We start from the raw sequence: 23,272 nt of genomic DNA, 5'->3' as shown, positions 1-23,272 counted from the left end.
TGGTCACAACTTTTGCATTTAATAATTGGGGAATGATAAAGCCTAGGAATCCTTTAAAGTCTCCAGGGAATTTTCTTGGAAGTGATGAAGTCTCTGCTCTGTGGCTGGTTCCCTTCGATCTGTTCTTCCTTCCATCCTCAGCCATCTTTGATACCCTGATGCTAATGTAAGATGCCACTGAGTTGTTATTATTTCCTCCAGTGCTGAGAAGTGACTTTGACCCTCACTAGGAAAAGGTTCCTTTCCTTCAGGCACCCCTTTCCTCAGTGTCACATCTTGCTAGCTGAACTGGTTTTGGAAGGGGAAGGTTCCTGTTTCTGTGAATTCAATCTGGCATGCTGGATTTGGAGATTTAAGCTCTGTAAATACCCAGTTTCCAGGCCTAAAGTCCAATTTTGAATTCCTTCAAATGTAAAGTTCCTGAAATACAAATAGGAAAAAACCCCCAAAGTCAAAATGAATCTGTAATTACATTTGTATGAAAACATGTTGCTTTGAAACTAGGAGGTTTCAAGTTTGATATTCCAGAATCAATAAATTTGAGTTGTTTGCACATGTATTTTTTTAAATCTGAAAATTTGTCAGATTTCTTCTGGCCCACAAGAACGATTCCTACTGACCAATGCCAAGCTCTGTGCTGAGTGGGAAGTATTTTTGCCAGGGATATTGCAGACGTGTCCCAGCTGATATGAGACTTTGAAATCTGTTGGATTAACTTGATGCTCCAAGCGGTGGCACTCTGGAAATCTGTGTCCCAGGGCTGCCAAGTTAAGGAGCTCTTTCAAGTGCAGAAAATATCCATGTGTTCTTCATTTACCCCGAGCTGGGTCATCATCAATCCCTCTCTTGGGTAACACAATTGATAAAATGCAAAGCTGAAGGGGATTGGAGTATTTTTATTATTAATTTCTAGAAGGCAAAGCTAAAAGGAGAGAGAACTGATGAAATTTTTATGCTGTTTGCTACAGAGGAGAAAGGGAAAATAAGTGGATTTGCATGTTTTGACCTTGGCTAGAAGGGGTTTGGATATTTTCAAGACACCAAAGTTCAAAAATTTCCTGTGAGCTATGCCCATGAAGACAACCCTTCCTCCAGGAACCTCTTCCTGTCCTCCAGAACACCAGTGAATTAAAAGGAATATTTTGTGATAGAAGATTAATTCTTACTGTTTATTTTCTTTAGTTATTTTATGAACTTTTAAAAAATTGTATTTTATCTCTTTTCCACATGAGAGCTCTGAATGCTTGGAAGGTATTGGAGACTGGACATAATTATAATAAAATAGCTTTGACCTTGGACCGAAACTTGCCAAGGTGACAGAGAAGCACATCAATCAATTACAACTCATGCACAAGATGCAAATGGTAAAGTTGGTTAATATTGTAAGAATCCAGGACCAAAGAAGCTTGCCAATAATTACAGCCAGATCCACAGCTCTATGTCAGCTGCTCTGTTCAGTACACTTTGATTTTTAAAAAAAGCAACTAAAGGTGTGCAAGCTCAGGATCACTGAACACTCCTCCTGCAGGTACCCAGAATTTTCAGACATCCAAGGACACTTGAGAAGCCTCCACCTGTAGGATTCAAAGCAAGGCACCAGGGATGAGAGGGAATTTGGGGCAGGGTAAGGTCCTGCTTTGTCAGAAGAATATTTCTGGGGTGTTTTTTGAGAGCTACTAATTTCTTTAGAGCAATTGTCATTGCCATTTGGCAGAGCAGCACCCCACTCAGTGCCTGTAGGAGGAGAAAGAATAAAATATGTGGGATCTTAGTTTCTCATATAGAGAGAACAAAGCACAGAGACAGACAAGTTGGTGCCATTATCGTGGTGACAATGACAAAACAATGTCTTTTTCTGAGCTGATTTTACAAGATAATATAAAGCTTTCAAAACAAAGCATTGTAAGTGCTTCTGAAATACAAATAGAAGTGGTTTATAACCTCTCCAGCCCTGCAAAGTAATTCTCACTATTTAAAATATGTCTGTGCTTAATGTTGCATATTTTCAGATCATGAATTATGATTTGCTTTAAGTGGCTGCTGCATTTGCTCCCCTTTTGCTCCACAGAGGACAATTTTGGAATTTATTAACTTTTCATTCAGGGTCTGATAGGAATATTTGTACAGCATTCCAAAGGGTGCGTGGTTAGCTCTGAAGAGACCTAACCCAGGCCCTGAAGGGGTCAATTTTTAATGGGATTTTAGAGGTGACATTAACAACAGGCTTGGGGCAATGAAGCACAGACATGACAAGGTACTGGGATAAAATGTGCTTTCTCCAGGTTTCATTAATGTCTTTTGGCTCCACAGGTCCCTCCACAGCAGAAACTCTTCCCAACACACTGTGCCTGAAGGAAAACTGTGGCAGTAAGGTAAATCATCCTGCCCCACAGCATTTGAGGAAATTTGGACAACATTTTTTGACCCCTGGGCTGTTCATTTCCATCACCCCCTGCTTTCTGCTCTGCTGCCACTACAAAGAGCCACTCACCAGCTACTCAGGAGATTTGGGGTCCTTCTCAACAGGCACTTGGCACAAGGCTAGTCTTGAAGGCCAGGTGTGCCCAAATTCCTATTGAATTACTGCTGGATTTGGGGTGGGAAGGAAGTCTGAAGCTCTCTAATCCAGACTGCTCTAAGAAGGAAGAACCTGAAATTTTCACACTTGGTAGCTCATGGCCAGAACCAGTTAAATTTTGAGCATCTTCAAGGTTCTCCCAGTATGTGTTGCAGTGTTTGATCACTGCCATGGTGGGGTCAAAATCCCCTCGTGCAACATTTACTCAGAATTTCAGTCCTCTGAATAGGAAATGGGACTTGCTTGGGCATTTTCCTTCATTTTGAGCAGCCTGTAGAAACATCAATCAGGCTGAAAAGCAGAGAAAACATAATCCACTTTTATTATTAAGGCTCTTCTGAAAATAATAAATAGAGAAATTGGGTAAAACAGGCTACAACAGAAGGATTTAAATGCAAATCTTGCCTTGCGATTCTTGCCTTTCAGAAGACCAAGAAATTGATTCCTGGTTAGGATTTAGCCAATTCACCCATCACATTGACGCTCATTTTTTGGGGTTAGTGAAGAAATCCCAAGAGACTTTGCCTTGGAAATCAACACAGTCAGAAAAAACTTCTCCATTAATAAAAGTATTTGAAGAGCATTTGAGAGAATGTATTAATTTTATAAGAGAACTGAGAACCTGGTGTTGAAAAAATATCTTTATCTCTTAATTTCCAATGTTCTGACTCTGTTTGCATTGGAACATCACTGGAAACAAAAAGATGAGGATAAATTCATGCTACCTCTGAACATTTAGTTCTGAATTTAGGAAGAAACCTCCTTTTTTGTACTCATGTATTTTGTCTGCCTGCAGAAGCACGACAATGTTTTCTGTCTTGATAAATTTCAGGGATGAGTTTTATGATGACTTCTGGGTTAAGAGCAGAATTTTAAAAGACATTTCTGGATAAACAGGTGTATTTATTATGAATGGTTCTCCTGCAGTTGCTCATCTACCTTCATCTTTAGCAGATTTGTCTGAAGTCACTGCAGGGAATATCTATCACAAAACTTCCTGTAACTTTAATAACATTTATCATGGCAACAGCTCTTGAAGACAGGAGGGAGTTTTTCTCTCCGTTGGTTTCACGAGAGTAATGAAGTTGGTATTTAGTACCCTACCAGGTGCTTTACTGGGATTGAGAAGTGAATTGAAAGCAGGATTCCCCTGCCCTGGGTTAACATCCTGATGGCAAGAACATTCTCCCCACTGTATCAGAGAGGAGAAGTCCCTGCCCTCTGGCATGTCCATGTGTGCTGAGGATGAACAAGGATTAAAGGTTCCTGTTTTGGGTCACAGTGCTATCACAGTCATATACAGCTGGAAATCAAAGTATCCCTCTTGTGCTCATTAAAGAACTGGTGGCATATTTTAGTAGCTTTTTACAGGAGAATTCTTCCTTTAAATCTGCAAATTCACATTTGGGTGTCTGTGCATTAAGTAGCATATACATATTCATCCTCACACCCTGTCTGCATCTTCTGCTGTGCCATGTGTGCTTAACTTACATGGCAGCTATGCATCATCTTTTTTTTTTTTTTTTTCCAGTTAAATAACAGCAAAATTCTCATTTATGCAGAGGTTATAAGGTTTTAAAATGTCAAAAAAAAAAAACCCAAGATGGAGTTGGTAATTGATTAACCTCGGGTGGTGCAAAGCTTCACCATCAAACAGTCACTGTTTAGTGGATTTAAAGATGTATTGAGTTGTCTAGTACTAAGGATAAAATTAAATCCGAAATTTCCTTTGGAGTTAATTGTCACTTACTTAGCAGCTTTTCTATGAGAAAAGAATACTATTTGAAAATTAACTAAAAATACACTAAATATGGTGTCTGTATAACTATTGCAGCTAATCTGACGTAGATGTTTTAAATAAGCAAAGTTTTTTTGCTCATCAGTTCACCTACCTAGGCAATAATTATCAAATCTGCAGCCTAGAAAGAAGTATTTTATGTGAAAATCAACTTCATTGCAGGTATGCATAAATAAATGAAAGGAACAGTAAAATGAAAGGAACATAAATGAAAGGAACAGTAAAACATGTTTTTAGCAACCCACTCGCAGTTTAGTAACATATGTCAGGCAGGGAATATGGACATATGTTATGTCAGGCAAGCAAGAGAGTTTTGGAGAGAAACCAAAACACTTGGAGATAGTGGTTCTACTCCTTGTCCTGTGCTGAATTTCTGAAGGGAAGGGTGGGAAGAGCACCAGAACCACTGCCTGAGGCCTCCTGTGGTGTCTCAGATATTGGGCAAAATGACAAGGAGATCACCTGAAAACACCAATTCACTATTAGGCTGAAATGTTTAGATCTGTTCAAAGGGATGGACTGTGGGGGTTTTTTTAGTATTGGAGAATTGCCAAAATGAACAGAAATTTATCATGAATAACATGAGGTCTATTGGCTATTCTTTTACATAGGTGCAAACCATTATGACAACGCTGCTGGCGTTGATCTAATTAAAAGCTGGTGTTTCTCCGATGGTCTTTAATAAGTTCTGCTACATGTATTGCATGCAGACAAGCTCTGATTTTGTCATTTATGACCAGGAACACTTGACCAAGGCACTTCTGGACATGTACAGGAAGGAGATGCAGGAGAAGACCTGAAAATCACACAGAAGTGACAATTATTCTAGAAGTATCAGTAATGATCACATTGAAGGCATGGGAACAAACCCAGTCAAGCAAGAACTGTGTTTTTATAAAAGAACATGAACACAGCATCCTTCTTTTCTTTTCAAAGAACACATTGTATGTACAATTTTGCAACTAGAAAAAGGCAAAGGGAGGATTTCCTGGTTACCTAATCCTGGCATTTCTTATGTGCCTGTGTGTTGGAATTAGAGAATCACATCTTACTTTTCTTTTTGCAGGAGCTCTGTGTCATTTCTGGCCTTGGTTGCTCAGCACTCCCTGAAAGAGTTCATTCTTCATCTTCCTCCCTCTACCTTCAGTGGTGCTCCTGCCTTCCGTATGTCTGGTTCAAAATAATCAACTTTCTTATGGATTTAGTTGCCAATCTCATTAATGCAGTGCTCTTTCTGCGAAACATAAATGTAGTTATGCAACACCTCTTTGAGGTGAGCACAGGCTCCCTTAATTACTGGGCTTATTTTGATGAGAAACTGAAGCACACAAAGAGGAATCTACTAAATGTATCTACTGACTGTGCACCCTCATTTTAGGACTTGTAATAAAAAGGAGGTCAGAATAAAAGTCATGGTCTCACCTGACCTTAAACTTTATAGAATCATAGAAATATTAAAGTTGTAATCAGAGTATCAGGTCAAATCATCAACCCAGCATCATCACCAGGTTTACCACTAAAATATTACCTCAACTGTTACATCCACACATTTTTTGAACACTTCCAGAGATGGTGACTCCACTGCTGCCCTGGGGAGCCTGTTCCAATGCTTGACAACTCTTTCTGTGAATAAATTTTTCCCTAATAGCAAATTGAATCCACCCTTGGCACAGCTTCAGGGCATCTTCTCTCCTCTTGCCACTTGTTTCCTGGGAGCAGAGACTGAAACCCAGCTGTCTAGAACCTTCTTGCAGGCAGTTGTAGAGAGTAAGTATGTCCTCCTTGAGCCTCCTTTTCCCTAGGCTGAGCCCCCCACTGCTGCTCCTGGTGCTTCAGATCCTTTCCCAGCTCTGTTTTTGTAAATGTCTTTCTTGTAGGACAAAGACTGGGGCTGCTCATTAAATCCTCCTTGGATATCTTTATACGGAAAATAGATTTCAGACAGATGCCAAAAAATGTTTTTGAGGTAGCATGATACAGGCCAACTCCACTCTGGACTTTGTAGGGGAGCAAGATGGGGGTCAGCTTCTTTTCCCAGGAACAAGTGGGAGGACAAGAGGGAATGACCTCAGTCTGTGCCGGGAGAGGTTCAGATTGGCATCATGGGGAATTTCTTTATGGAAAGCATGGTCAGGCATTGGAAGAGGCTGCCCAGGGAGGTGGTGGAGTCCCCACCTGGAGGTGTCCAAGGAACACCTGGCACTCAGTGTTCTGGGCTGGTGACAAGGTGGGGATCAGTCATAGATTGGGCTCAATGGTCTCAGAGGACTTTACCAATCTCAATAACTCTGTAATTCTGTGAAGAAAGAAACAAGTCTGAAGCTGCCTGCCGTGCCCCGTGATTTCGAGGACCCTGTTGGTCTGGTGACTGTAGAATGAGATGTTTCTCATTTCGTTCCTCACAAGGTGCTGTGGGTATGGAAGAACACTGGTGGGAAGCAGGTGGGGCCTGAGCAGATAAAAAAAGGCTCAAAGAGTGGATGGCAGGAGTTCCTGAGATGTATTCCCGACCTCCAGCCTGATGCATGCTGTGAACACAGATGTAAGTGGAGTCTGAGCAGGAGCTGTTCCCTGTCTGCCTTGCTGCATGCTGACCTGTGCTGCTCCTGCCCTGCCTCCAGCTGAGGGAATAAAACCCAGACAAAGCAAATCACACACACACACACATGCCAGTGTTATTTCTTGAATAAATTTTTATTTAAAATATTTATTAATAAAAGACTTTTATTCAAGAAAGCCAGGTCTGGACAGAAGACTTGAGACACGTTGCGTTCGTGTTCGGATTCGGTTGTTTATTATTTCTTATCTAAGTTAGAGTCTCATGAGGTGTGAGCTCTGTCTAACAGGGCAGAAAAAATAGCCCCTTCTAACTCATTTCAAGGACTTTTAAACAATAAGCAAAGACAATTAAAACCCGACACCTAAGTTATTTTTATTTATAATCCAATTAAAGATCACTCAATGTCTGCAATTAGAAAAGATCACCCAAGCCCAAGAAGAAGGAGGAAGATGACAGTCAAGAAAAAGGACTCAGGCAATGCCCAAATCCCTCTATATTGTCCCTTATATATATTATTACTATAGTCTATATCCCAAAACCCCAAACTTTAAGTATTTCACCCTGTGACATTACACACTTCTGTACAAACTACACACCAGTGCTATCACAGCTTTGGAAGCCGTTCCCAAGGCCTCAAGTCAAAGGCAGTATCGTCCTGAGGGTCCCTACCTGTCAGAACAGAAAACCTGACATTTTCAGCATCCAGGGTTCCAACACACACACATGGATCTGTCCCAGGTTCTACCCAGGGAAATTTAAATCCTGCTCAACTCACTCAGGAGAGGCAGAACTCTGAAGCATGAATATTCAATATTATCTTTACCTTAATGCTTGGCAGAAAAGACCTTGAACATTCTGAGGACAATGCAGGAGTATTTTGTCCCATCTCTAGTCCAAAACCTCAGCTGATTGCTGAGGTTAATTTTAAAATGCAGATTGAAGTAATTCTTCAGTCTTTGATTCAATAGTGATTAGGCAATGTTATGCTTAAACTGAGATGTGTTCTGGAAGTGTCGCAAACACAGCATAAAACAATTCTTAGAGTAACTTTTTCTTCTAATTCCATCTCAGCTTGAAGATCCCAAATGAATGGAGTGAAGACTTTAGGTGGTGCATTCAGTTTATGTGGCAAGGTTTTGGTAGAGGAGAGGCAGCAACTACACTGACTGTCTCAGTATAGGGCATGCTTTCCGCCCCTTGAATAATTTGTGTGGGTCTCCTGAATGTTAAAATATGAATTCCTGACTGGATGTAGCATTCCAATCATGGCAATGTGTTTCTCGAAGGTAATAGCTACTTTTGGTGTTAGTCAGTATTAGTTGTTAAAAGTGTATCCTTATATCTGCGCTTTCTTCTGTACATATGCCTACACCTTAATCACAAGGGAGGCCTAAAACCAGAAATCTGTGGGTAGCACAGGTTGTTTATCAGGTTTTTGCTGACAGACAGATCTGTTAATTATCTGTTCCTATTGAGGCTGGTGTGTGGAGACCAACTGGCTTTCCATTCTTTCTCCAGTGCACAATGGGGTTGTCTTTAACACCCACTGTATAATCTTGCTCCTGAATTACACTCTGCTGAGCAGGAATGCTGCTGCCTTGGTGTGGAGTGTGGGCTGCACTGAGGAGAGACAGGCGTGGACATGAGAAGAGGGCAGAGGCACTCACTGCTGGGACTCCTGCAGAGGGGTAAAGGTGGGGCCCAGGGACTCTGTGGCGATGTTCCAGTTGTTGGACAGCTGAAGGAGGAAAGCAGGAAGGATTGGATTCAAGGCCAGGCTGAGTGGGGCTTGGAGCAACCTGGTCTAGTAGAAGGTGTCCTTGCCCATGGCAGGGGGGGTGGAATGAGATGAGCTTTAAGGTCCTTTTGAAAGCAAACCAGTCTAGGATCCTGTGATTCCTCTGTTGAGATCTGGTGAGAGTGAAGAGATGATTTCTGAAGGTGGAAGTGGAGAGAGTGCCAGCCTGTGCCTGTCCTGCATTGTCACACTGCCCTGGGGATGTGTTGTCCACCTGAACATCCACCTGGCTAGTTCCAGACTTAAGCCAAAGAGTAAATCTATAGGAATGCACCCCACACCAGAGCAGGTGTTTCCACATAGGGAAAGGTTTAAGACTCACTCCTTGCTGTTTCTATATGGTAAAGGACCCAAAAACTGCTATCCTGACAGTAATTGGCTCAATGCCAAAATAAAAACACTGATATGTCTCTTCAGCTGTTCCTTGGAAATGTAGCTACATTCTATTGGCAGCAAGCCAAATTGTCCCTCCTAAAACATTCGGTATTTAAGAAGGAGCACAGAGATGCTCAGGGCTTTCTGGGGAGTGTCTTATTCAGGTATCAGATGCTTCTCTGGCACCTGTGCTTGGTTTTGTTCTTTTGTTTCTGTATCATTTGTTATTTTACCATTTATTAAAACCTTTGCTTTACAAAACTCACCCAAGGAGCTGTCTGGGAATATTATTAAACCACTCTGGGAGGTTGCAGGTCAACCCTCAGACTTGATACATCTTCACAGGGCTCATTACACTCTGGCCACGTGTAAGACTCTATCATAAATCAACAGATAAACACTGCAAAGGATTGAGAGCTCAGCCTTACCTCTGCAAATTCAAACTCTCACCTGGCAGTGAAAGTGTAACTTCGTCTTTATTGATGTGGTAATGGACACCCCTACCCACAGCAGCATCCACTTGTACTTGGAGATCTAGAGGCACATGCCTTGAGAGCCCTGTGAAAGAAAGCAACATCTCCACAGCTGGAATGACGGTGGTGTCAAGGCTACACAGGATTCTTTACAGAATCAGAAATGCTTCTGAGGTAAGCTTAAACCCACTGAGAGGTGAGATGGGAATTCTGTACATTCTCCAAGAGAGGTATGATAAAAATCGACCGGCTAAATGCCTTTCTCAAATGGCCTTGCCAACTTGTAACAGAGCTCAGAGGTCTGGAGGACATCCTGGAGCCCAGGTTCCTCCTTTACAAGAGGCCACCCTGCTTCTAAGTCTGGATCATGTTCTTCCACCAGCAAAACAAACAGACAATTTATTTGTACAAACCTTGTACAGTCATCCAAGTTTCCCCATTTAATAGCAGAGTTTACTGGGAAAAATCTATTTTGTAGTTTTAGAAACCTTAATTTAGGATCAGTGAGAAAACTCTTACCTAAACACAGAGTTTTAAGACCATATCTGCCATGTTATATTTGTGTCTCTGTTCCTATAATTAAAATAAAAATATAATGAGCCACTAAAATTATTCTTGATGCTGACTGAAACAATTAACAATTATTATTTATAACATAAACAATCTAGAGTGCATTATGTTTAGTTTTCTCTTCAGCTCTGTCCCCAACATTCGCATTTCACTGCTCTACTGGTGTGTTTTGGCACCTGCTTTATTTCTGTCAGCAAAATCAGTTATTTCTGACATTATTTCAGTGCCTTCAGGGCAGAATGCTGGAACTGAACAACTGGTTCCCTCCAAGACATTTTCCAAGCCCATATCAAGTTTCTCTGCTGTTACCCAGAGAAGTTATGGAAGCAGGGCCAGTGGAAGGAACGCACTGGTAGGGCTCACTTTCAGCTGAAATCTATTTCATGCTGTGTATCCACAATTATCTCCATATTTATAGATTTCTGTGTGTCCAAAAATGGAGATCTGAACGTGTACTCTTGCTTCTTTCAAGAGTGAACAGTTTTTATGTTAACCAGAGAAACCACGGCCAAGATCCTTTCCAGCAGTCTCTAAACACGGGATCTCTTCAGCCAGGTGTCCTGGGTCTGCACCACAGACATTTCTCCACCACCTGTAGGCCTTCAAGATTTTTTGTGCTGGAGAAAATCAATTAATCTCTGTAGTCACTCACAGCATGGTGAAGGGGCAGACACATTAAGCAAAGCTCTGACAGAACTACAGCTTGTGGTATGAATTTGTCATCTTACATCTCCGGTGCATGGCCTTGATTCCCATCAATGTCTCTGTTAATTGAAACCTTCCTCAGAAAATGCTCTGCAGCCTGAGATTTCCAAGACTGTCCCAATTCAAGGTTTCATTTCTGCTTGACACTCCCATCTTTGCTTTTCCTCTGCAGAAGTAATCCAAACCTGTTAATTCCTTTTGGATACAGAAAAGAAACAAGCCCTTTTAATACTATTTTCCTGTCATTGTTAGGGCAGACAACAACACACAGACATGGTAAAATGACATAGTAAATTCTTCAGAAGGCTCAGAAAGCCCTTTATTATGGCCACATGTTGTCTTTTATACAGTTTGTAAAAACCTCGAGGGCAACTTCTAATTGGTTAATAACTTTCTTGTTAATTATTCTGTTGGTTAGTAAAAGGTATTTTATTTGTCCATCAAATCTATCTATTCTCAGATTGTTTAGATATTTTCTTTACTGATTCTCATGGGACATATCTCTTGTTATTACAGGTGCACTTATTTTTCACCCTCAGACTAGATTGTTGTGTTAAAGGAACTTCTCATTCTCAAAATAGCTTCATATGGGAACTTAAGATTGCTTGTTAGCAGCACTTAGAAGAAATGACAGGCTAGCTTTTACCCTATTCCTACATTTTCCAGGATAAGGCTCAATTTACCTTGAAAATCCCAAGTATCAACAACCTCGTTACACCTTAGAAGCATCAGGTGAACTGCAGATTTTTCTTTATATAGCTCAGTTTGTTTACTCTCTGCCCATCCTTGAGCTGAGTCACTCTTAATGGTAAATATAAATACAATTGCAATCTCGAAGCTGCTTTTCCTTTGTCTGCAGTTCCCCCATTCTTGCCCTTAATTGCAGTAAAAACTTGAGCAAATCAAGAAAATGGGGCTGAAAATAGGCACAGCGTCAGTGCTGGAAAGAGAGGTCCTTGTCCCTGAAGGACTTGATTCCAAAAAAATATTGAACTCCCTCAACTTCCCTTAACCATGGAGAATCAATGGATCTTTGCTCCCACCCAAGCAGGCAGCAGTGATTCCTGCTCATGCACACTTGGATGTTCCTGGGAGGACTGGGAAGAATCAGGGTGGAAGGGTTGGGGGGGGTTGATCTCTCCTCTGAACTCCAGATAATTTTTCACTCCAGATGAATTTGCCAATTACCACTTGGATATCTTGTAATGTTTCCTCTTTGCTCAGGGCAATCAGTGGATAGAACAGGGAGAGCTACCCTGAGCAGAGCATTTTTCTTGATAACACTCAGTGTGCCAGCATTCAGTTTATGAAAAATATCTTCCCAATTACTTTAATCTGTTTTAACTAGTTTCAATAGAGCGAGGAGAGTTGATGTTTATAATATTGCAGATGGCTGTGTACAACACACATTTCTGATTCTTGAGTATTTTGTATATATTCAGGGAATCTTGAACACTGGAATTGAGTCTGTTTGACCATCTTAACATCTTGTAGATCAGTATGTAACATTTTATCTAGATGAGTTTCTCCCATATTCTGATGACAGTCAAACTATTTTATTAATTTTTTTTTTAACTTGTCCTTATGCTGGTTGATATTCACTTAACAGAGCTCTTCATCTCACATTGTTAGTTGTGTTTTCCAAATGCTATTTCTCTGAGCAACTCCAGATGAAATAAGATGTTCTTTTCCCTTTATCTCTGTTAAGCTTATGCATCCTGGCTTTTCTATCTGGAATGATGGATCCCAGCACTATTGAACACACTGCAATCTTGATTTCATTATCCCTCAGTCCCATGTGTTGGGCCTTTTACCAAAGTTGTGCCTTTTGCTGTGGATAGCTCTGATATTGGATAATTAATCTGTGAATTCAGGATATTGTAAAATAGATAGCAATAAATTTCCCTGGAACATGACTTTTTAGGAGTTAAGAAATTTACAGGATGGAAGGTCTGTTTCCACAAAAAAAAAAAAAAAGTATAATTAAAATAGTAAATCCTTCTTAAGGTAATAAATATTAATAATTAGCATTACAAATTGCAGCAAAAATATAAATGTCACTAATGATACAATACTTTAAATTAAAAATAACATCTATATATTGACATTATAAGATAGTATATAATTAGTAATTGGATTAGCAAACAAGTATTGATTTATAGAGATAAGTTAGGTGAGGGTTGCTGTAGTAAGTCATCTTTCTGATCTGTGGGCTGTGATTCATCTCATCAAACTCTTCATGTCTGTGATGTGTTTGGATGTGTCTGAGCTTGGGTGGTCATTGTGGACAGAAATGGACATTTCCAGGACGTAATTCATTTCTGCCCTAGGAAGGATTTATCAGTATAAGATTAAGTCTTTCCCAGTGGTCAGAATGTCCAGATCTAAGGCTCAAATCCTGACATTTTCAGCGAGGACTAATCAATGATGGTCTCCTGGAAGACATAAACCAAATAAATTTCATATTGTCTGCCTGTACAATAACTCTGCAAAACACTTTCCATGTGGAAGCTTTTCCAAGAATTTCAATAGCTGATCTTTTCCCTGTGATTGATGTTAGTTGTAAACTACATGGACATGCTCAGAATTGTTTAATGCAAATCAACTCCTAAACTATTTTCACAGGATGATTTTGTCTGTTCCTTGCTGGAGAAGCTTGAGAAGTGCAGGGTTTAACTCCCTGTTGTCAAGCAATAACTCTCCAAAATGCTGGAAAACAGTTGAAATCTGTCTCATTCATCACCAGGTTGTCAAAGCACGTGGGATAGTGGGGCTTTGATTCTGTGTTCGTGTTCATGTTTGGAAGTAGAAAGCAATTGATTATCCATTAATGAAAACATTAATCCCTCTTGGCAGGTTCTTATCAGCCAAATGCTGCCTCAGCTCATCTGGAAACATAAACCATAGCATACTGAGGTCTTGCAAGTCCATTTGTATTAAACCCAGCATTTTCTAGAAATTACAGATAATTAGTCCAATGGGAAATGCAGCTAAACCACTCCTGCATAGTTACTGAATTACCCTACATGCCAGTGTTAGTCCCCATGAGCTGAATATTCACATTGAGAAGAATTTGGCCCCTAAAGGTATTAGAAGGAGGTATAGCACTGTCTCCCAATAAATCTGCCCTTATCGTTGTGGTTTGCTATAACAACCTCACTTTCCAGGAATATGAAGTTTAAAATGTTCTAGGAAGTACAAAAATACCCCGAAGCATGAAGTCACATTATTTCTTCTCCCACAGGACTTACCACAGAGGATATGGAAATTCAATGGCTTCAGCTTGGAACTAAATGTGTGTCCTGCCAGTAACAGACAAGAATGCATCGGGAGTCTCAGTACATCATATGTGAAGATGAAACTGCATCCAAATTTCTCCATTTCATAAACACACAATTCCATCTTGAGGTAAAGAAAATCTTCCTTTATTCCTAGTCCAATCTTTTTGTCGGTTTGAAGGAAAAGTTGTCTATTGTGTGGATTCTCTGATGTCAGACATCAAAGTTCCTGTGTGGACCAAAATAATAACTCCACAGCAGTCACTGCATCAACCTTGAATATACTTTTTTTCCTTGGTGTTATGTCTTTATCAGATGGAAATTTTACGTCTTTCTGTTGTTTGTTTTTTTGTGCTCTCCCAAACATAAAAAGAAGAAAAGGACACATTCTTCCCTGTGAGGGTGGTAGGCATTGGCACAGGTTGCCCAGAGAAACTGTGGATTCCACATCCTTTGGAAGTGTCCAAGGTCAGGATGGATGGGATTTGGAGCGACCCAGGATAATAGAAGGTGCCCCTGCCTGTGGCTTGGTTTTAGAACTGGACAGTCTTTGAGAACCTTCCCAACTCAAATTATCTCGTGATTCTATGAAAAAAAGGAAAAATAAATCACAATTACAATCACAAATATGAAAAATTCACAATTGGACTTTACCTTGAGAAACTCTGGCAAAATCCCCCCATCCAAACCCTATGCTAAATTAGTTTTCTCTGGCACAGCAAAAGAGAAGTCTGAATGTTGTAGAAAAGGGAAAGGAGCTTAAATCTACAAGGTTTGGTGATAATGTTTGCATAATGGAAATATGTATCAGAGGCCAAAGGTTTAAGACAAGATTATACTGGAAATAATTCAGCATTGACCTGGTGACACCCTCTGCTTTGTCTTCACAGTCATGTCTCAGCGCTGTAGGAGGAAAAGGTTGCCAAAGGCAATGAGACCTGACAATTCATTAAGTATTCTGACTTTCTGTCTCTCCTTTAAACCTACAGCAAATCCACGTTGTTAAATACTTGCTGCAGATCTGGCTTTACAAACATTTAGGATACATTTTCAAGGTTCTTAAAATGCTGTAAATGTCTGATAGCCCATGAAACCAGATGTGTTGGGTTTTTTTTCCCTTGAGTAGAATGTATGTGGGATAACTTTTCTTACTTATTAAAGAAAGAAACAATAAAACGAATGAAGCAGATTGAATAAGAAGTTTCAAATTCTTCTCTGAATTATTTTTTCCTGATGTGCATTACTTGATAACCTCCTACACCCTAAATTGTAATTTCATTTAGAGTGAGGAAGGAGAAACACTGCCTCCCCTCCAGGGCTGCTGCCCCCATTCCTCTGGGTGCCGTGGTAGGGATGGTGTTGAGTCCACCTTATTAAGCTGAGTGAATTTTGGGCTGAAAACCAACATATTCAGCACCTCTGTGCAGGGTGCAGCCTCTTCTCTGGGACCTCAGACCTGTGAGGGCCGGGACCTCAGACCTGTGAGGGCCGGAGGCTTTGATACATTGATACACATGTCTTTGATATATTTTCTCTTCCTTCCTGCTCTTCAAATACAAATATTTCTGTGCACCACAGAACTGGGGCTTCTCCCTCCATTTATTTTGTAGATTCTTTGGATCATTAGGTTGGGGAAAGGTCACTGAGTCCAACCATCCCCTCATCAGCACCATGTTCACCACGAAACCACCTTCCCAAGTGTCACAGCCACATGCCTTGAACCTTTCCAGGGATGGTGATTCTTCCACTTCCCTGAACAGCCTGTTCCTACCTTACAGAGAAGAATTCTTTCCTAAATTTCGTCTAAGCCTCTCCAACCTGAGACCACTTCCTCTGGTGTCTGTCTGCTCCTGTGTTTTTTCCTGAATATACTTAAGTTTGGTTTTGAAACTTCTCTTTTTGGCTCCTGATTTTGTGAAAACAAGTTATGTTTTCGTATTTGTCCCTTGTGAAGGGTGATTAATAGCAGAAGGGTCATATTTATTATTTCATTTCTACTTTCCATCAATCTTACAGGTGATATTAACGTAATAATGCATAAACAGGCTATGAATTGACTTTGACTGGGAAAAGAATAATTCTGAGATCATAACCAAAAATAGCTATGTTTTTAGAGCAAGCTCATAACACCCGTGTTTCTCTTTAGCATGATGCCTAATCCCATTATATTAAACAAATTACAAAAAATATCATAAAAATAGAAGGTAGAAGACATAATTATTGACTTCGTTTGGCTTGAAGGAATAATACTCAGTTTCAGCCAAACAAGATAGCATCAAATTTTTATTCCTTGCATTTCATTACTTATGACTCATCTTTGGCCAATCCAATTATCATTATAAATACTGCAACTGTTTTCAAAATTTATTTCACATCACTTTAGAAAACTTCCCCTGTACTATTTACCAAAATCAAACAAATACTAAATTAAAACAAGATGCACTAGCAATGGACTTAGAAAATTTAGGATTGAGACCTGTCCAGAGGGAAAAAATGGAAAAGCTAAGATAAAGGAGAAAGTCCTGGAGTCTGACTTAAAAACCAGGTGACAGCAACAGAATGTACTCTTCCTGCACAGAAGGCTTTGTTCTTTTTTAGGTAGAAGGAAATGAAAACATAATAGATTGAAAATGAGTTCAGTAGGAAGTCATTTGACGTTTTGGACAATTGTTGAAAACTGACTATTTTAGCTTGGTTTGAGGTATTTGGTGCAAAGCTACAAAGCTGCAAAGCTACAGCTCTAAAGCTGTCTTTGCTATTTTGGGAGTCTTTCCCTCAATAAATGAAGGTGAAGGTGGTGGCACATGGAAGCAGGAGCTTTGGCAGCAGCACTCCCAAACTTTTCATCACAGTCAGTGTCCTAATTCTTCCCTTTCTTGCAGATACTTAGGACTCATGCAATCCTTTTCCAGCTGTTTGGGTAGGAACAGAAGGACATTTGGGCTGCCAATAACCAAATCTCAGCTTCTCTAACTTCTCTGTGCCAGAATTCTGAGAGAGAAACCTGCAACTCATGTCAGGGCTACTCTGCTTTCTGCTGCTCCAAGTTCTTTTCCAAAGAAAATTGTCAGCAAGTCCTTTGAAGATGAATATACCATCTGTATGATTATAATTGAGTTATTTCTGTCTTATCTATTTGGGTTTTCTTTACTTTCCCCCCTCCAATTTGTTGTTTACTCAACTCAGAATTCAGTGTACAAAATATTTTCTTTTTGTATGAAGAACTAGTGGGTTTTATTTCAGCTTTTTCCCCAAGGTAGAAAATTCTCAGCTGCTGTTTCCCACAGTAAAAGCCCAGAGCAGTTAGATACAATTAATATATGGAAAAGAAATTGGTTGGTACAAATTGGATGATTGCACAGGAAACAAGGTTCTGGTTCAATGGTGTGGATTCTACAAATCCAGTGAAGAGTCGAAGCGCTCAGAAGGAGCAGCATCTTCATACAACAACAGCACAGAGCCTCTGGTTGATGACATAATTCAAGCTGTTGTTTAGTCTCAAAATCTCCTAGGAACCCAGGCAAATTGTGAATGGAAAGTTTTAATGTGGATGCAGTTTTGAAGCCTTTTGAGGGGGTTGCAGAGGTGCTTGAGCCAGGTCCAGGCTTTCCCAGAACACAGGCAGGATTACACCTGGACTTATTTTTCCATCTTCTTTTATCCATCAGACTTTTTTCTTTCCACAAAATAAGTTCTGCAGGATGTGGATTTACAGTTTCTTAGATCCCTCGGCAAGTCTTTAGATCCCTTTGCAGCTGGTATAGTCCTGAGGAAAACTCAAACCAAATTTGTCTGAGTTCTGCAGAGCCTGGTAACCAAATTATGGCCCACCTTTTTGCATTAAAAACTGTGCACAAGAACAGATATTGCAAGTAACTAACAGGTGAAAAATTCATACCTAATTGATTTATAGGAATTCATTCCTCTGTCCCATCTCACAATACCTATTTGAAACAGTATTTTTACAGCCAGCGAGAATTGGAAGCTCTTCAGGACTTTTGCACCCTTGCTGTGAAATGGAAATGTTTTAGATGCTTTGTAAACAGGAGAGAAACACTTAGAGCATCCCACTCTGACACACTGGGAGTTTTATAATAATTAATTAACTGTATGAGCTTATAAATGCAACAATAATTGTGCCAAATGGGACATTGGCTCCGATTTCCCCTGGGTGTATTACCTGATTAGCATTGATTTACTGTCCTGGGCTCTGTTAGATTAAATAAAGTTCTCACAAACACGTCATATTTTAAGTAACTGCATTCACTCCCCTATTCTAAAGAAAAAGAAAGAAGAAAGAAATAGCCATGAGTCATATCTTTTATGCATTAGCCTGAAAAGTTACAATCCAGGATTCTCATAAAGCTAAATGACATTTTGAGAGAAAATGTAAAATCTCATCAAAATCTTTTTCTGGGAGCTCTTCTGATAGCTCTGAATGCTACCCCACACTGACTTTGTGTTCCACTTGGCACACAAAGAAATTAAATGTATTATTTACCAGACTTGTACAAGACAGTACTCCTGGAGAAAGGGCTGCACAGGGATAAATAGCAGTTTCAGCAGCACAAAACTGGCGAAAAGTGAAATCTGATTCCTATGTAAATAAATGGCTCTCTAAATGACACAAATCACCGTGGAAGGAACATTTCTAACTTGAAAGAAAACAAGAGCAGATATAAAGTTCTTGTTTCTTAAAAGTATTATTTTTCCTACATTTCAAATGCCGTAGAAGCCAGAAGTATCTTGAGAAGGTCCCTAAACATTAACAAATATATTTTCAGTAATAACAGCTCTAAGTGCTTTCATTTGGCAATGATCACAGATAATTAATTCCCTCTGAGAATGAAGTTTAAATAAGATCAGAAAGGAAAACACTGCTGGGGAGGGGTGTGACACAGCAAGGCTGGTGTTAGTCCTCAGCTCCTGGTGCTCCTCTTTGCCTCTTAATTCTTGGAGTGTTGGGACAAGGGGGTGGTCGTTAGGAGCAAACCTGGTGTAATTCTGCTCTGCCTTTGCAGCCCCCTGCTCAGTCTGTGCTCAGAGTAAATCCATCCCCCTCCTGCAGTGCTCATATCCCTCCTCAAATACTCTGCTTTTCTCTTGAAAGCTGCTGGCTTTGGCTTTCTCTGTTTTTTCAAAATATCCTTTTTTGTGTTGTGAGCTCTCAGAAGCCCTCTAAAGAACAGATCCCCAGTGAGAAACAAACAAGCTGTTGTTCTGCTAATTAATATCCAAGCTTTGAAGTCTGGCCTTCCTGACCAGGGCACTAGCAGGTTATTGAATGCTCTTGCCTCTGAAATTAGAAAGAAACATCTCCACTTCCAATATTTTGGTGGGTGTTTATTTAAGCCAAATTATTCACAAAGGCTTTATGATGTGGTGGATAGCAGAGAGACTATGGTTCACTGCTTTTTTTTTTTTTTTAAATTTTAATAAGGAAAGATTAAATTCTGTAGGTCAGAAAAGAATGAGTAAAATCCTTCCCTCTATGGCGCTTTGCATTATCTGAGTGCATTTTCTTTCTGGGAACATGCTAATCTAGTTTTAATTAATTTTGCCCCCCCACCCCAAGCATGGATGTTTTGAAAGAAATATGTACCCAAAGTCTCAAGTTTGGGTGACTCATGTAAGCTATGAAAATATCTGTACTTTATAGTGGCTTTATGAACCAATAATCTCTGCTTAGCATTCAAGTTTAACTCATGTATTTGCTAGGCTGAGGGCCTTTTTGACCGACACTAAGTTAAAAATCAAATCTCCATAATGCTTAAACACCTGTATTAAGAAGCTTAGCTGAAGTTTATATAACCTTTAGATTGCTGCAGTGCCTTAAAAATCTGTTTAAACGAAGCCTTTTGGATTATCTCTTGATTATAACGTATTTAAGGATTTTTTCTTTGCCTTTTTTTTTTCTGTCTCTACATTTTAAAGCTGCAGATAAAAGCAGAGTATTACTTTTCTATATCATGCTTTAAAACAAGCAGTGGGCAGTTGGTGAATTCTCTAAAACTGCCTTGCGAAGAATCAGAGTGCAAAATGTTACGGCCATTTTCCTTAAATTCCAAGCAGGATAAAACACTACCTTCCCATTTTCGGTGATGTTCATGGTGACAAGCGGTAAAGCAGTTAAATTTTTAGTGATTTGGGCTCCTGTGATGACCAGCCAGCTGCATTGGCAGCAGATAATAATTAGGGAAAGGGCAATGGGCAGTTGATTGTCTTGGTCAGTGCATGTAGAAAAGAGACTTGCACAAAAACTCTTCCCGCAGAAACCGCCACGTAACACAATTCTTTCTGCATATTTATTGTATTTAGGGATTGTGATTTGGGCACGCTTTAAGGTACTTAGAACAAATGATGCATGAGTGGGCTGGACACCCTGTTAGGGAGACCTGAGCAAAGATCCCAGGAAAATGCAAGTTGGCTTTTTAAGTGGATTTTAATTTCGGAGTGAATTTCATCCCAGTAAAATCCAGGTGAGTTTTTAGCAGACAGAGAATGTGAGTGCCTGTGTAACAAACAGAATTATAGAATGATTTAGTTTGGAAAAGGCCTCCAAGATCATCGGGTCCAATGACAATGATTGGTCCTTTAACCAAACCCCATCTTGTCAACTAAACCAGAGCATTTGAAAAGAATAATGTTATTAACCTAATGATAATACATGCAATTAATCTGCTTTTAGGAAGGTGGAGTAAAGCTGAGGAAAAAAAAAAAAAAAAAAAAAAAGTCGTCTGTTTCTTAAATAATGGTCTAAAATACAAGTTACTGCACTTTTCCAGTTTTGCATTACTGCTTAGGAACTCCATATAAGTTTCCTTCTGGGCAGCAAGGGAAACAAAGCATAAAGGCAATCTTATTTTATTGGGATGAACTTGGGGTAGGCAGTCCTAAGGCAGAGAAAGATTTTCCTATGTGAAATAATGTTTACAAATAATCAAAGCATCTGAAATTAAGGCAGCTATGAGGCTTAAATCAAACCAAGTCTCATGCTGTGGAAAATGGCCCCCACATGGCATATATTCCTTTTATATTTTTGCAAAGATTTTATGGTATAAGAAACTTTTTTTTTTCATTTTCTTCCTTTTTTTTTTATTTTATTTTGACCCCTTCTTTTGATTATACCTTTTTGGTTTCACCTTTTTTTTTTTTTTTTTTTAATATGATTTTATGTTAGCAGTAGTGTCAGACTGGCCCATTCTATCACATAGGTGTGACAGCATGGTCTAAACCATACCAAAACCTATCCTTGGATAAAAATATCCATCAACATAAATTTGCTTTTTGGGATGTTCTAACTGAACTGACAATTGAACTTTTTGTCCAGGTGTGTTTTTAAAGGAATGGGAATTAATTATCTACCCAGGATATTTTAATTCAGCGTGAATTGAGTCTGATGTTATTATCCGGGGATCAGGTGAGAAGAAATCCAGTTGTGAAGGCATGAAAAATTCTTCATTTAGCAGGTTTGTGTTAGTCATCACTCTGCAAGTGCTTCATGCATTCCCTTCACAGTAGGATTTTAATTGGCGAGATCCTCCCGTGCCTAATGACTGCAAATACTGGGTGTTATTTCTGTTTCCTCAGCCTCCTGAGCTAAACTCATCATCAAGGTCTTAATTACTTCCCATCCAAGCAATAGCTGCCATTTATCAGCACGATTTAAAGCTTTTCTCCTTGCACCCACCTGCTAATTTTTGCTATTAAATAAACCCCTGACAAGCAAGAGTATGCCAGCTTGTGGCAAGGAAAGGGAGATATTGGGATTTTTTGACTGCTGTACTACAAACACTGTAAAGCAGCCCCTGGCAGCAGCATCTCAGTGTCTCCTGAGATTTGGGGTTTTCAGGCACTGCCATACATGGTCTCAGGTCTCTGAGTGGGTTCATCTCAGTTTCTTTTTGTTTATTTTGTGCACCCAGGTTGGTGAATCCCTCTGCAGAGTCCAACCTGCAAGTTACAGATTTTTCAGGGCTAAAGGTAAGTTTCTGATTTCCAAAAGACTCTAAATTCTGCCATATTGCCTGAAAAGTCAGCCCAGCCCCTGTCCTGAAAAACCATAAGGACCACCTATGCTTGAGTGGATCATTTGAACTCCACTGAAGAGTTGGGATTTAACCACTGCTAGAGCCAGATAAAATTGGTTTAAGTTTTATCCCCAGTTTTTTGGACATGGGATCAGTCATCTATGAAGCTGAACCTAATATTCCTTTTTGGGAATTATAACTAAATTTTTAGTGACAATCTCAAGGAAGCCTCATTGTAAGACAGGAATTCCATTGTACCTGATTAAAACAAGAACAAGGAGGCCTTGCCACCAGCAACACCTGGACTTTATCAACACCATCTTCTGACATAAGAAAAAAATGAAAAAACCCCTAATCCAAACACCCCTTGAGGAGTAGAGAGCTATTTTGCTTTTACTCGTACACTTCCAAGGTAGTTCCATAAGCATATTGAAGGTTCTTCCAAACTGTGAAAAAAGCAGAGTGCTCTCATATTTCAGTTATATCTGATTGCTTCTCTTTCAAGCTGTGACATAATAGAGAAATTAATTAAACCAAATGTCACTGTAGTCATATCTATAATGAATTTCAGTGCCCTAAAACACTCCAAAAATTGACACGAGAGCACAAGAAATTGTATTAAAAGGCTATGGCATTTAGTAGGCACTTGATAAAGGGTAATGATATAAATCAGACCAACAGTTTTAGGTACTTGAAATAACCATTTATTTGTACATTGGTTTGTTGTCTGGAGACCCTGACTGGGACTGTGCCCTGATGGATGTGCTGGGCAGAGAATCCTCCTCTCCTTGCCTCACCTCCCCTCCCCTTCCCTCCCCTAAAAATGAAAGAAATTAAGCAACAGTTGTGATATAACATTGACTTCCCTTGCAGCTGCAGATTTGGGTATTTCCAGCGTTTTACTTCTTTTTTCTGGAGGGAGTTAGATGCCTGGTTAATTAGCCCTATTTTCCCTATTTAACATATTAAATACGGGAAATAAACATCACCCAGCCTTTATCTCCCTTTCTGAGAGCACACACCTCTCTGCCAGCCCCTCTCTGATGGGCAGTGATGGAGGGAAACCCAGACACCGCCTGAGGTGGTGAGATGAGGTGTTGCAGTGTA

Source organism: Sylvia atricapilla, chromosome 4 (genome assembly GCF_009819655.1).
Source record: "Sylvia atricapilla isolate bSylAtr1 chromosome 4, bSylAtr1.pri, whole genome shotgun sequence".
Lineage (NCBI taxonomy): Eukaryota > Metazoa > Chordata > Aves > Passeriformes > Sylviidae > Sylvia > Sylvia atricapilla.
The sequence above is the reverse complement of the archived record's forward strand: the minus strand, read 5'-3'. Positions refer to the sequence as shown.